This window comes from Equus caballus, chromosome 9 (genome assembly GCF_041296265.1).
Source record: "Equus caballus isolate H_3958 breed thoroughbred chromosome 9, TB-T2T, whole genome shotgun sequence".
Lineage (NCBI taxonomy): Eukaryota > Metazoa > Chordata > Mammalia > Perissodactyla > Equidae > Equus > Equus caballus.
In genome coordinates this window covers 75,883,754-75,898,167 of record NC_091692.1, presented here as the reverse complement: position 1 = coordinate 75,898,167, position 14,414 = coordinate 75,883,754, and the positions used below count along the sequence as shown (strand labels likewise).

The 14,414-nt window shown below is 37.9% G+C and overlaps 1 long non-coding RNA gene across 2 annotated transcripts in view; it reads left to right on the top strand.

Moving 5' to 3' along the window:
* Positions 1-13,913, top strand: part of LOC111775099 (uncharacterized) — a 253,524-nt gene extending 239,611 nt beyond the window's left edge. Inside the window, exons 3-5 of one of the 2 annotated variants that reach the window (XR_011421367.1) lie at positions 7,421-7,511; positions 10,134-10,286; positions 12,379-13,913. This is a non-coding gene — a long non-coding RNA (uncharacterized lncRNA). The remainder of the gene's footprint in view (positions 1-7,420; positions 7,512-10,133; positions 10,287-12,378) is intronic. The other variant, XR_011421368.1, reaches the window with a different exon arrangement.
* The last annotated feature ends 501 nt before the right edge of the window (positions 13,914-14,414 follow it).

Here is a 14,414-nt window from a genome sequence, read left to right as displayed (position 1 = left end):
CACTGTGGGCAGCATAATGCAGTGCTTTGATTGGACCATTGCAGGCTATCCTAACTCCTGAGGCCAGATGGTAAGGTTAAGTCCAACTAAACTACATGAACTAAAAGTAGGGATTGGGGCGACCCTCTCACATTTATGTATTACCAGAAGAAGGGTAAAAGGATGCTGGGTAGATACAAACAACAAAAACACATGTCCATTCCATTATCCTTTATAACATGAGCAAAGGGTTGTTGCCATTATTGAAAAAGTTTTGGAGCCCTGCTGTGTTTGGGGGCTATTGCTCCCAAAGTCAAAAGTTTTCCTCACTAATTTGAGAGGTAACATCTGAACACTGGGTGAGAGTCTGAACTCTGAACAAGGTCATGTGAGTCCTAAAATAATATGCAATGTAAAATCTCCCATTAAATAAGATGAAAACGCATTTTCCAATTTTTTTCTTTTTGTAAACCATGGCCAAAGATTATAGGAGAGACCCCATTTAGAAAAAAAGCTTGTTTGGTAATATGTTTTAATACAGTGTGTAGAGACTGAAATCTTTACATTTCTACAGCGCAAATATTCTTTATGGGAAATTCAAGTGTGTCTCAGTCTCTAAGGATGCAGTTCCTGAGTAACTTTGAGGAACTCAAATACAGTAAATCACTAGTATTCCCTGGTATTCATCTGAGAAATCTGAAGGAAATAAACTGTGAAATAGTGGCACTGTCAGGAAGGACGCAATATGTCCTCTATAAACAGCAATTCTCCTCAAAGGTTGGAGGAAAAATTGCTCATGTTGCACCCATCAGGGGAGAGAAGGGGTAAACGAAAGGAGATTCCAGAAATTTCAGATCATTGAATCTCATCTCATCATCTCAGTTCCAGAGAAAGTGATTGAGAGTTTAATTAAGTTTGGATGGTTGACTAAGTATAACCAGAAAGAGTTTCACTCACAGAATTTCTATAGAGCATTTGGATTTGTATAACAGAAACTGTCTTAAGGGAAAACCTGCCTCCTGGCTGGGAACTTTTATAAAATTAATCATAAAAAATAATGTCTGATTTCTTTATGCAATCTCTGCTGCTGTGGCTAAAGTTAGAGCATGGATCATGCCGAACACTTCTTTTTTTGTTAATAAACACAGTATTTGGGATGACAGTGATTGTGGTTGTTACATCTGTTAAAGCTTGTTGTCTATTTTTAGCTTGCATTATCTAATGGTCAAAACAGAGCGTCATCATTTTTATCCACAAATGCTTCTTGAGTACTTATCAGCACTATGTTCGATGCAGAGGCACAAAGAAATATGCTTCCTATCTTTAAGAAACCTGGTAACAAAATCACGGCATGCACAACCACCATGAGAGGCCAGAGCAGCCTGGGTGTTGGTGATCATGTGGGTATCATTGAGAAGGCGGGATATTATTTGAGACTTAAAGAAATGAATAACCTCAGATCTAAGAATAGAAGAGGGGTAGGTGATGGGTGCTGTGTCATTCTTGCTTTTTCTTTTGTTTCTACATTTTCCTCCTGGATTAGCTCTTTTTTGCTACAATTTCAAATACTCTCTACATGTGCTCATGTTGCTCTACTTTATATTTCTAGCCCTGGCCCCTCTCTAAAGCAGACTCACATTCTGCTTCCTATTGCACATCTCTGCCATATAGACCTTAACAGTACAGCTGTTATGGAAAACCACGTGGAGGTTCTTCAAAAAATTAAAAATAGAACCACCATATGATCCAGCAGTCCCTCTTCTGGGTTTATGTCCAAAGGAAATTAAAATCAGTACCTCAAAGAGACATCTGTGCTCACGTGTTCATTATAGCATGATTTACAACAGTCAAAATATGGAAACAATCTAAGTATTCCTCGACGGATAAAGAAATTGTGGTATATATAAAAATGAAGGAGATCCCGCCACTTGCAACAACATGGATGAAGCTGAAGGACATTATGTCAAGTGAAATAAGCCAGAAACAGAAAGACAAAAAACTTGTATAATCTCATTTATATGTGGAATCTAAAAAAAGTTGAGTTCGTAGAATTGGAGAGTAGAATGGTGGTTAGCAGGGGCAAGGAGGTGAGGGAAATGGGGAAATGTTGACAAAGTTGCAATTATGTAGGATAAATAAGTTCTAGAGATCTGATGTACAGCATGGTGACTATAGTTAATAATATTCTATTGTATACTGGAAATTGTTAAGAGAGTAGTTCTCAGGTGCTCTTACCACACACACACACACACACACACATGCACACTGTAAAAGGTAACAATGTGAGATTTATATTTAATTAGCTTGACTGTAGTAATCTTTTGCTATGTATATGTTTATCAAAACATCATGTTGTACACCTGGAATATATACAATGTTTATTTTAAAAAATAAAAGAAAAATATCTCAGTGTGACTTTTCTCTTAAACTTGCTTTTTCTTCTGTATTCCATATTTTAGTTAATGGTACTACCAATTTAAGCCAAGAGCCTCAGAATTGTTCTTGGTTCTTTCTTCTTCGTACACTTCTTAACCTTCCAAAATTTAACAATTTGACTTTCATTTTTTTCCTACTACATCCTTCCTTTGCATTTGGTATTTACTTGTATTGACGCACTAATCACATGACGTTGCATGTTAAGTATTTACACACGTGTGTGAGCTCTGAGCAGTGTGGCTTCTTAATCTTTGATTCCATTCCCAGTGACTAGCGCCATACCTAGCACATGAGAGGTAAGCAGGAAATGCTTGTGGAAGGAACTGTGTGTTTGACATTTATTATTTATTCACTAAATTATTTAATAATTCACCCAACACACATTTATGGAGGACTTGCTATGTGATTAGAATTGTGCTTGCTTGATGCGGAGATCAAAGATGAATGAGACAGTGTCCTTGCTCTCTGGCAACTCACAGAGGACTAGGAAGAACAAACATATAACCAAGTAATACTGAAAAATTAAAGTCAAGGTAGACCCAGTCATCTTAACATTTACCTTTTTCAGTCTCAGTATATGTATATATGCGTGTGTCATCTTATTTGATAACGATGTGCAGGTTTTGCTGTGATTCTCTCTCTCTAACATATTATTTCAATGAATCATAGGTTAAAACTTGGTAAAATCTCAGGTTAAATTATCGCTAACAAAGTACTTTTGAGAATAAAAACATTTCCTCTTAAAAGGATGTGTTCCTAACACTATGAGTCCCAGCTAGGAAAACAAAAACACCATGGGATCCTATAATTAAAGCCAGTCCTGATAAAGATAAAAATTCATCTCCCAGCTACCCATGCTTGAGGATAAATCAAGATGCAGTGAACTTAGGCACTATAGCCAAGAAGTTAGTGATAAAAATCTGAGATTATTGATTATTCCAGGTACACTGAAAAATTGACTTCAGAAAATTAATTAAGCACCTCAGAAAGGAAAAAAAAGCAAACCTTAGAGTCTTTCCCAGGAATCATCTTATCTCAATCACTTTCTTTTAAACTGATGGAGAAAGAGGTTCTTTCAGGTAAGTGCTAATGTTTACCCCAAAAGTTTCACTTGTCTGACTGCCTCCACATCCACTTTGAAGATTTTTTTGGAGGTCAAGTAAGGTTCTTGTAGCTCTTTTAAAGTATAAAAAAGGAAGACTGTTCTTCAGGCTGAACCAGCCTGCAAGTTATTATTATTACCACTGAAAAATTGAAAAGGTTCACAATGAGCTTCCAAATGGAATTAGTCTGCACAACTACACAAACCAAATGTTCTTTATGTTCGGAAAGGGAGAGATGCTATCCAATTTTTTTTCAAAGACAGGTTATAGCACAAAGTAGGCAAGGTACATTGGATCAGCAGTTAGGGCAGTATTTCATTTTAGCACACCATTATAGTGATTAAAAGTCTCCCGACTCCAAGTCCTACCACACTCAATCTCAGTAGACATCACCTTTACTTCAGCGTGAAAGTTGAATCCATCGAATTTAATCTCCCTTAACAGTCTTACCTCCCTCCCCAAAACTTATCTATATCCATTTCTGTCTTCTAATCCTTTCCCTTCATTCGTAGGCTTTAGAAGGGACCACCACATTGGGTACTTCTTTGTCTGCTTGTATAGAGTCAGAAATACAGTGGCTTAAACAAATTAGGGGGTTCTTTGCCCTCATATCACTAAGATGGGGAAAAGGCATTCTGGGGCTGGAGCAGAAGCTCTGTAGTGGCAACAACGGCCCAGCATCCTTTGACCTTTCTGTTTGTCTTTGCTTAGCACTTGACTGCCATCCCAAGAGTTCCCTCATGATCAAACAATGGTCACTGTAGCTCCAGCCATCATGTCCACATGCCTGGAAGTAGGAAAGAAGAAAAGGGAAAAAATCAAAAGGACATCTTATAGCTTAGATAGCCATCATATTAAGGAGATTTCCTAGACCCAACAATTTCTGCTTACATCTCATTGGTCACTGTTCTGTCATATGGGCAGTCATCTCCAAGGAAAGACGAGAGACAGTTCTTCTAACGCTTGGTGCATCACTGCCTCCAAAAACACAGCATTCTGTGAGGAAGGAAAAAGACAACAGTGGGTTTGAATCAGCAACTCAGTCACTGCTATGGTATCTAAAATTATTTCCTCTATCTTCAAATTTCCCCCGTGTTGAAATGCCACAAAAAGGGCAGTGAGGAAAAGGAACTGAAGCTTTGAAATCAGCCAGATATTCAAATCCCGAGTTCATCACTAATTAGCTCTTGGATCTTACTCAACTTGTTTAAAATTCACAAGCCCTAGTGTCTCTATGTGTAAAATGGAGATAAAAATACCTATTGTGAACACCTGTTTTGGGGACGAAGTAAGTAAAGAACTACTATAGCATCTGCAATATAGCAAGTGCTCCATCATTCATAGATATATAGATACCATGAAATAAGGTTTTGAGTTTCTTTGAAACAATTAGGTCTTCTTATTGCCCCATGTAGATATCTTTTTTTCTCTTAAGTAAGTGTTGACATGCTTAGATTTTGTTCTTGGTTCCCTGACCTCCTCATTCTATATTTCTCAACCATTATCTTGGTTTCATTTTGCACTCAAATGCTGATGACTCTCAGCTCACTCAGATCCATTCTTCAGCTTCTGACTCACCCTAGGGTATTCTCAAAGTATCTGTAATGGATTGAATAGTGGTCCCCCGAAAGCTATGCCCACCCAGAAGCTCAGAATGTGAACTTATTTGGAATATGGGTCTTTGCAGATGTAATTAAGGCAAAGATCTTGAGATGAGATTGTCCCAGAGTAGGGTGGGTCCGAAATTCAATGACAGGTGTCCTTACAAGAGACAGAAAAGGAGAAGACAAACAGAGACATAGGGGAGAAGGCCCTGTGAAGATGAAGGCACAGATTGGAATGATGCATCTATAAGCCAAGGAACACCAAGAATTACCTGCAGCCACCAGAAGCTAGGAAAGAGACATGGAACAAATTCTCTCTCAGAGCCTCCCCAAGGAACTAGCCCTACCAACACCTTGATTTTGGATTTCTGGACTGCCAAATTCTAAGAAAGTTAATTTCTTTTGTTTTAAGCCACCACACAAAAGTAATTTTAGTAATTTTTTATGGCAGCCCTAGGAAACTAATACTATGTCCCAAACTGAACTCCTCATTTACCCCTCTGAAAGTATGTCTCTGACCATATTTTCCAACTGATTTTATGGCATCACTGTTCCCATAGCCCAGATTGTCTCCCTCAGCTTCACCCCCACTATTCCCCTCCTCATCCAACCAATTAGTAAACCTCATATCTGAATAATTCTCCTATCTGGCCTTCATTCTCCAAACTGATTTGCCACTTCTCTGGTTCAAGCTACTCTCATCTCTTATCTGGACTTATACATGAGCTTCCCAGTGTGTCTTTGTACTCCTCAGATTATCCCACTCAAATAAATCTTCCACACATTTGCCAAAGAGATCTGGCCAAATGCAGAACCATGAGCCTGACTTGCTTAAATCTCTGTGATGATGCCTCATTCCCTGCAGGATAAAGCCCAAGAACCGCGCTGGTGATGACTCTGACATTCCATCTTGCCTATGAGCCTTTGTCTATGCTGTCCCTGCTCCTGGCATATCCTTCTACTCACCACCATGTACCCACCTTGCCATCTAATGCCATTTACTATCCATTAGAATTCAGTGTGTGCACCACTCTGTCTAAGAAGACTTCTTGATCCCTGTCCCAAGTAGGTACCTTCCTCTGAGCTCCTATAATACCCTGGATGTTTACCATGAGCTGTGTGCTTTGCACATTGTGTTAAATTTAAGCGAATTCATTACGGCGATAATTAAAATAATCTAACTCCCCCACCAGTTTGAGCTCCTTGACGGCAAGAACTTCTCTCCTTCACCTTCTCATCTTCAGAAACCTGCACAGCACCTGGTGGACACTTATGCCTGGATCTTCAATTTATCCTCAATAGATGGCTGTTGAAGGACGAAAGAGCTTAAATGTTTCCCCTTTACTATGTTTTATCTCCATCATTGATACTTGTGTTCAGTTAGTAACCTTGAAGTCATCTTCAATCCTTTTTCTTCTTGGCCACTACAGCCAATTCACCCAAGTCCCTCATTTCTTCCTTAATCAACCAGGGTCTCTGCAGAGACCCAAAGGGCTAGTGGTTAAATGTACAGTCTCCCGAGTCAGAGAGTCTTGGGTCAAATCCAGACTTTGCCACACCCTAAGTGTGTGACCCTAGCTATGTTATTTTATCTCCCTGGACTTCATCCACACGTCTGTAGAATGGGAATGATTACAGCACCTATCTCATAGGATCACTACCCTTTACTGGTCACTATGAAAAGGACATGGAATAAAGGTAGAGAATGTATCAGATAACTTGAGAGTCACCCTGCTCTCTTGGCTTCAGTTCTCTACGTAACCTCAGCAACTCTGTCACATACACATGGGCTTTAATTTAAATGCTAGATTTTAATGATTATTGCTTCCCAATGGTGCATAGATGACTACTATATGCTACATCCATTCTTCCATATGTTCAGGCCAGAGTCACTTTTTTGTCCAGAAAGATTTCACCAGACTCCCAGATGATCTACTTCCCCTTACTATGTTCCATTCTTATTCTTAACAATACATACTCTGTTTTCAAATGAAGTACAAGATTACTGTTCCAAAGTGCCATTTTGGTGAGAATACCCCTTTTCATGGAAGCAAACAGAAACATCTAGTGTTCCATTGAACTCAAATGCCATCTCATAGGCTTCAAGATCCTTACTAAATTTTTTTTCCTACAACACTACTAAGACCTACTTGTTCCTCTTAACTTCTAGCCAAATAAACCTACCTATTTTCCACTTCAGACAACATGGCTGATGGTTGCTTCAAAGCCACTGTACATTTTTAGTGAGGATAATATTTTGGAAAGATATTAATGTACTTTTCTCCTTTGCATTTTCAGGTTCATGGTCCTCTTCCTAGTAAGGATAAGACATCCATCCACCAAGGAAAAATCAAGTCGTTACCAAATGAAAGAACTGAGAAGGAATAAGGTAATGCTGAACTTCTGACATTCAAGGTAGAAATTATCAGGAGGGAGATAGCTTGTGGTCAGGCTTTCTGAGAAAGAAGGAGTTTTTCATAACTTCCTCTAGTTCCCATCTATTAGTAAGAAGAACAAAGACTAGAAGACATGTGAAGTGTCTCCTGTGATGCTCAGGCCATGAGGTTTGTTGCTCTGGCTAGAGTGGCAGATGGAGCTAAAGCTATCTGTTGAGTCTCTACAGTTTAGACGTAGGTTGGAAAGAAGGTATCTGATAAATTGAGGGATGTACTGCCCTGGTTCCTGGCTTCAGTTCTTTGAATAACTTTAGCAACTCTGTCACATAGATAGAGCTTTGGGGTTTTGTACTTTTACGTCTTTTCAGTTCTATTCTCTTCTTTCTTGTGAAACTGTAAGGTCCTCCAGGGCAAAGAAAAACTTCCCCCATCTCAGAGTTTGGTTTCTGAATTATTGGTGCCAAAGAATGAGAGTTCTTTCCAATAACCATGTGATCATCATTGAACTACTAGGTAGAGGCTGTGAGATGAAAATACATCAATAAAACGAGAAAAAAAGATTCAAGGTCCTTATTTACTCCTTCAGGCTAACAAATGTTCATTGCTTTCCCAAGAATTGTGGCCATGATGGGGTATGTGAGGAAAGACCACATTTTAACCTCACATAGATTAGTTTAAATCTTACTGCAAAGCATTTCACATATTGTATCTAAGATCCTCAAGACAGACTGAGAATCAAAACAACTATTTATGTTGAGAGTTGCTGAAATGATTATGGGGACTACGAGCAGACAGATTTAGTAATAAATAATTTATGAAAAAAGCAGAATGGGGAAAATATATTTTGAATGAATTGATTAACTTTTTATTTGCTGAGTGAGAACTATGCCAGGAACTGTGCTCAGGCTAGGCTCACAGAGACAAATGATGTTGAGTGCCTTCATGTAGCTAATATGTATGGAACACTATTCTATGTACTTCATGTGAATGAATTTATTAATACTAACAACAACTTTGTGATGTATGAACTATTATTACTGCTTTTCCTGGATATTCAAGGTCACATAGTTGGTAATAAGTGAAACCAGAATGTGAAGCAAAGCTACTGGCTTTGGAGTTTGTGCTCATCACCAATATGGTTTACAGCCCATAATGTGGTTCACAGCCTGTAATATGGTTCTCTGGCTAGATGTGTAGGTTTGGGCAGCAGTGAGAACTGGGAAAACACCAAAGAAAATTTAGGAGAATATTCTTATATCTTGGAATGAGGAAAGACTTTTTAAGCATGAGCCAAACCCAGAAGCCATAAAAGAAAAAACTGGCATATTTGGCTATATGACAAAAATCTTTTTATAGTCAAAGAAGCCATATATAAATTTAATATGTAAATGCTTGCCTGGGGAAAAATATTTGTCGTATACTTAACATACAAGAAGTTAATAATGTTTATAGAAGTCCTATAAATCAATGAGAAAAAAACTCATAAAGAAAAGAGATAAGAAATAAATTAAGAAAAGACAAATCACAGAAGACAAAATGCGATGGCCAGTAAGCCATATAAAAAAATGCTTAATATCATTAATAACCAAAACAATGCAAATTAAAACTTCAGTATATTTCCAACGATTTAACTGGCAAATATTCAAAAGTTTGATAGGAAGCAGAATCGCACAAGGGTGTGAACACACATCCCTGTTTGACTCAATGACAGCAAAGGCTTCAATCAGAATCTCAGGGGTTAAGCAGATTGTAGTGATTTGGAAATCCCAGGGATAATTATTGAAAAAGCCACCTTAATTTTTCTCTTTCCTCCTAACTTAATTGACATTTCCTCATTGATAAAACTCACGATAAATCAAATAAGAAAGCTGAAACAAAATACAGAAATTTAAATATACTCAGAATGCTTGTTCCAGGGTCTCCAGGAAAAAAACCTGTTTTCTGTCAGTCAGGAAATGCTTCCTCTGCGTGGTGCGCCTTCATAGAAAGAACATTTGTAACCACAGGCTGTCTTTTATTTTATTTTTGTATTTTCCTTTTTTTTTTTCTTCTTGTTCCCAAAGCCCCCAGGTACATAGCTGTATATTCTAGTTGTGAGTGCCCCTGGTTGAGCTATGTGGGATGTCGTCTCAGCATGCCATGTCCGTGCCCAGGATCCGAACCAGCGAAACCCTGGGCTGCTGAAGTAGAACATGTGAATTTAACCACTCGGCCAGGGGGCCAGAATTTAACCACTTGACCATGGGGCCAGCCCCATATTTTCCCTGTTTTTTAATTTCTGTGCACAAGACATTTGCTATCCCAAAGACCTAAATTAATCAGAAGTTCCTGAAAATCTGATGAAGTGTGAGAAAAATGTAGAATTGTTCATATTATTCTGAGTAACAAAATCTCTTGAGTGGTTTGAAGGAAGAGAACAATTTCTTGGTACTTTAGGTAGGGGCCTTAGAACTATTTTCTTTAGGAAGCAGGGAAAACCAGAAAAGAGAAAAAGTTGGGCACTGCAGAAAACTTTGAAAACTGCTCCAAACAGATAAGTAATCACTATGTGATAAACACCATGCATTTCACAGACCAGCTATTTAACAAGATTCACTTTCTGCTGACTCATTCAGATATACCTAGTGGTGGAACTTCAAAAATGAAAAATGAAGAGAATTAAGGCACGATCCCATTATCCTCCTGGGAGAACTGCTGACTTTACTGGCATCAATCCTCTAAAGACTTATGTAAATTTTCAACTGGGTAGCTGGAATTCAGTTTTTCCTGTAAGTATTTCACAGAGATTCTCTCTGGATAGCTTCCATCTTCTAACATTTTCTGCATGAACACCCTCAAGAAGGATCAAATACTCTGATGGCTTTTATCCAGTTGGGCTTTTTTCAGAACTTAATAAAAAATAACCTTTTGGAAGATACATTAACTCTTTCAGAACACACAGGTATTTTTAGGCAATCATAACAACGGAAAAACCTTCCTGAGTGTCGAGTTGGAAAGATGTTAGGCTGAGACATAACAGATGGGTGGTAAAGACCAGTTTTGTCTGAGTCACTGAGACCCCGTGGGAAACTCAGTTAACTGTTGCAAACCTCCTATTTTTTCATCAGTAAGATAAAGAGGTCTTATCTGATGACTTCTGAGATCTCTTCATACTTGAGGTTCCAATATCTGTGAGAAAATTAGCTCTGATAAAATATTCTAATACCCTGAAATAGGAATCTCAGAGCTTAAATTAGATGGTGCCTTTTAATTGTGTTCTTATCCAGCATCAATAACTTGTTCTATGAAGCTGTTGAAATTACCAAATTTTATTCAAAGGATTTTTTCTATTTCAGTTTTTTTGCTAGACATTATTTCTAGTTGTTTTGATCCTGGTTATAAATTCAACAATTTGGCATGCCAGAAAGATGATTTTCTGGCCAAAAGAAAAAGTTTTTGATATGAGGCAGGATAAACCTGGTTATGCTGCAGAAACAAATGAATTCAATAAAATCAAAGTTTATTCAAAGTCTGATAGGAGTCCTGTAAGACTAGGGCAGGGCACATTTCTTCTCTGCAATGACTCAGTCATCCTGGCTGTTCCCATACTGCCGCTCCTCTGTCTCAACTTAGGTCCTCCACGATTATTGCAGCAGCGATAGAGAGCTAGAAAGTCATTCACTGGTTCTGGCACTTAAATGCTTTGGGCCAAAAGTCACACACATTACTTTTGCTCAGAGCTCATTGGCCAAAACTAGTTATATGACACTGCCTGCTTACAAAAGGGCTGAGAAATGTGGGCCTGGGAATGGAGAGATGGTCAGTGAGCAACGTATCTCATATCTCTTCCATATCTTTCTCTTTTTTTTTGTCTACCGTGACCTCAAGCTGGTCATTCATTACCTGTCAATCCATTCATTGTCTCATATTTATTAAACATTAATTATCTGCAAGGTACTTACTGTATAACTTAGGTAACATAAAGATGAATAGGATCCATTTCCTTCACTTAGACAGAGGAGGAAGAAATCTACCATGTGCTATACTGATGCTATCTCATTTAATCTTTCCATTAATGCTAGTAAGGTGTTGATGTTTTCTCCATCTTTACAGCTAAGAAACTAGGACCCAGAGAGACTAAGTAGTTTACCTAAAATCACATGGTGAATATGTGGCCAGTCTATAATTCCTCCTCTGGTCTGTGTGAATCCGATGGCTTTGCTTTTTCCATCATAACCTCAGACTTATCAGTCTTCAGTTTGCTAACAAGAAGGACTGGCTTGACTTGGGGGTTAGATGAACAGATTTCTCTGTGTATCTTTCACATAGGGACATATCTAATGTCATTCAGAGGATAACCTTGGAGTCAAAACGCCCAGAGTCCTAAACTTACTATTTGTTTACCTGGGCAAGTTACTTAAGTTCTGTGAGTTTTAGTTTCTTCATCTATAAGATAAATTATTGGAGTGATTAAATAGAAAAACAATCCTATGTAAAATACTTGGCACATACTGAGTGCTTAATTAGTGGCCCTATCCATATTGCCATTATCACCATCTTTTTAATTATCGCCATCACTAAAATTCTAATTCTTGCCTGAGGTGCAGGGCAATCCTCTGCTTATGATTCTGTGAACCTCAATTGTGACCCATTTCCTTAGGGGTTTATTTCCTGGAGTCCACTCAGCTTGTTATTGTACAGGACATTGTTAATCTATTTCAAGTCTTTCAGTTCAAGAAAAGGATCTCTATTGATCTTTAAAGACATCTTCTTAAATAAACCAGAATTCATTTTTTATCTTATCTACTTTATCTCATACTAGCTTTTATTTATTTATTGCTAATTTCTACCTCACTCTTAAATCTTTATTCTTTTAAATAGGTAAACAAGAAGCACCAGTAGAAGAAGGCACATGGAAACCTTGAATCACAAGCAAGGGAGAGCTGAGGTCGTTTTATTCCAATAGCTTCACAAAGACTGAGCAACTTCAACTCTTTCAGGGCCATACCTCCGACCATCCTCATCAACAACTGCCATCCCCTGACCCACTTTCGGTCCACTTCCTCCTATATTTCCAACAAACTTATACTAATTTTCTAACTCTACCAATTCCAGATCTTACTGAAACCTCTAATTATGGACCTTAGCACTCATTCCTATCAACTCTCTCATGTTTGCACATCTCTCCTTTCTAGCTTCCTTTGTTTATTACCATCACACTCCTTGCAAACACTCTGACTTCTTAACACCTCATTCCTCTCTTCCTACATTGTGCTCACTTGGGAAAGTCTCAAGTCTAATTAAATCAAACTGTCTACCTATTTTTGCCTGCATTTCAGGAGCTGAAGAAACTTTGTGGAGAAAAAAACAAACTTGCTCTTGACTGCTTTCACCTTAAAATCATGATTTCAAATCACGTGTGGGTATTCAACATTGTTGTTCAGTTTTGCATCACTTCTCTAGCTTTTCCACTCTCCAAAATGACTATTTCATAGCTTCTTTGCTCACCTCAACCCTTGCACCTCTCCTTTCCAATATTACACCGTCAGCTAGAGACATCACTTCATACACCATTGAAAATAAATAGAATCTGCCAGAAAAGAACACTTTCCTCTCCCTACTCCAAAACCTACAATGCCACCTGCATCCATTCCTACAACCTCTGCCTTCCCTTTTGCTACTCTGGATGACATGTCTTCACTCCCATCAAGGACCAACCCTTCCACTTGGGTCCCATCCCCTGTAGACTTTGCAAGGATGATATGTCTGAAATTTTACTCTTTCTCTCTGCATTCTCAATTTATTCCTATCTCTTGAATCATTTCCATCAACATGCAAACCTGCTGTAATGTCATTTATATTTGCTTTTGGATCTCCTCTTGAGAATTACACATTTTGTTGGCAGTTTCCTTTTATCCCTCAATGTGAGGATTTTCCAAAGGCCACATATAGCTCTCTGACTTTTGATCCCAAAGCTTTTCAAAGGTTTCTAAAGCCTCTAAGTTTTGTATTAAATCCCTTTCTGCTTGAAATATCTAGAATGATTTCTACTTTCCCATCCAAATCAGGAATGACACATATGTCAAACTTCATTGCCTTATAACTTTACTCTATCATACCTTTCTTCTTGGAATGTTATATTTTTTCCCCCTGATCTTTACATAGCTAGTTGATTTTTTTTTTTTTTTTTGTCATTTGGATTTCAGCTTATGTAACACCTCCTCATCGGCCATTCACTATCACATTACCTTAATTTAACTTATGGTATACTATTTATAACTATATATTTTTCTTGTTTATTTATTCACTAGAAGATAAGTGATCCTGTTCATCTGTGTAGTCCCAGTATCTAGAACAGCGTTTGGCACTCAGCAGGCACCTAATAAATATTTGTGGAATAAATCAATGAAAACTGATCATCATATAATATTTTTCTGTGTACCTAGGAATATCAGTGATTGAAATTTTAGGTTCTTCTGGTGAATTTTAAGGGAAATCTATTAAAGAGAAAAGATTGTTTTAGCTACTGTGAGAGATTCAAAGTTGAATTAGGGGAGACAGTAGAGGAAATAAGAAACATGATGCATACATGGCTACAGTGAGAAACAGAAAGTGGTATCATTATGAACATATTAAAGCTATGGGAGTTCAAAAAGGGATATGCTACCTCCATTTGGGAAGATAAGGGAAGGTTTTCCAAGGATGTAATATTTAAATTGGGCCTTGAAGGATAATTCAGACTTATGCGTGTAAAATGGGTAAGAGGAGCATTCTAGAGCAAATGTTATCAATGGCTCAAAATGGACGTAAAATAAGTTCAGAATACAGGGAATTGAGGATAGTTTTCCTTGGCTGGAAATTAGAGTATGAAAGACAAAGGGGTATGAAATGATGGGCTATACTCAGAAAATAAAGGT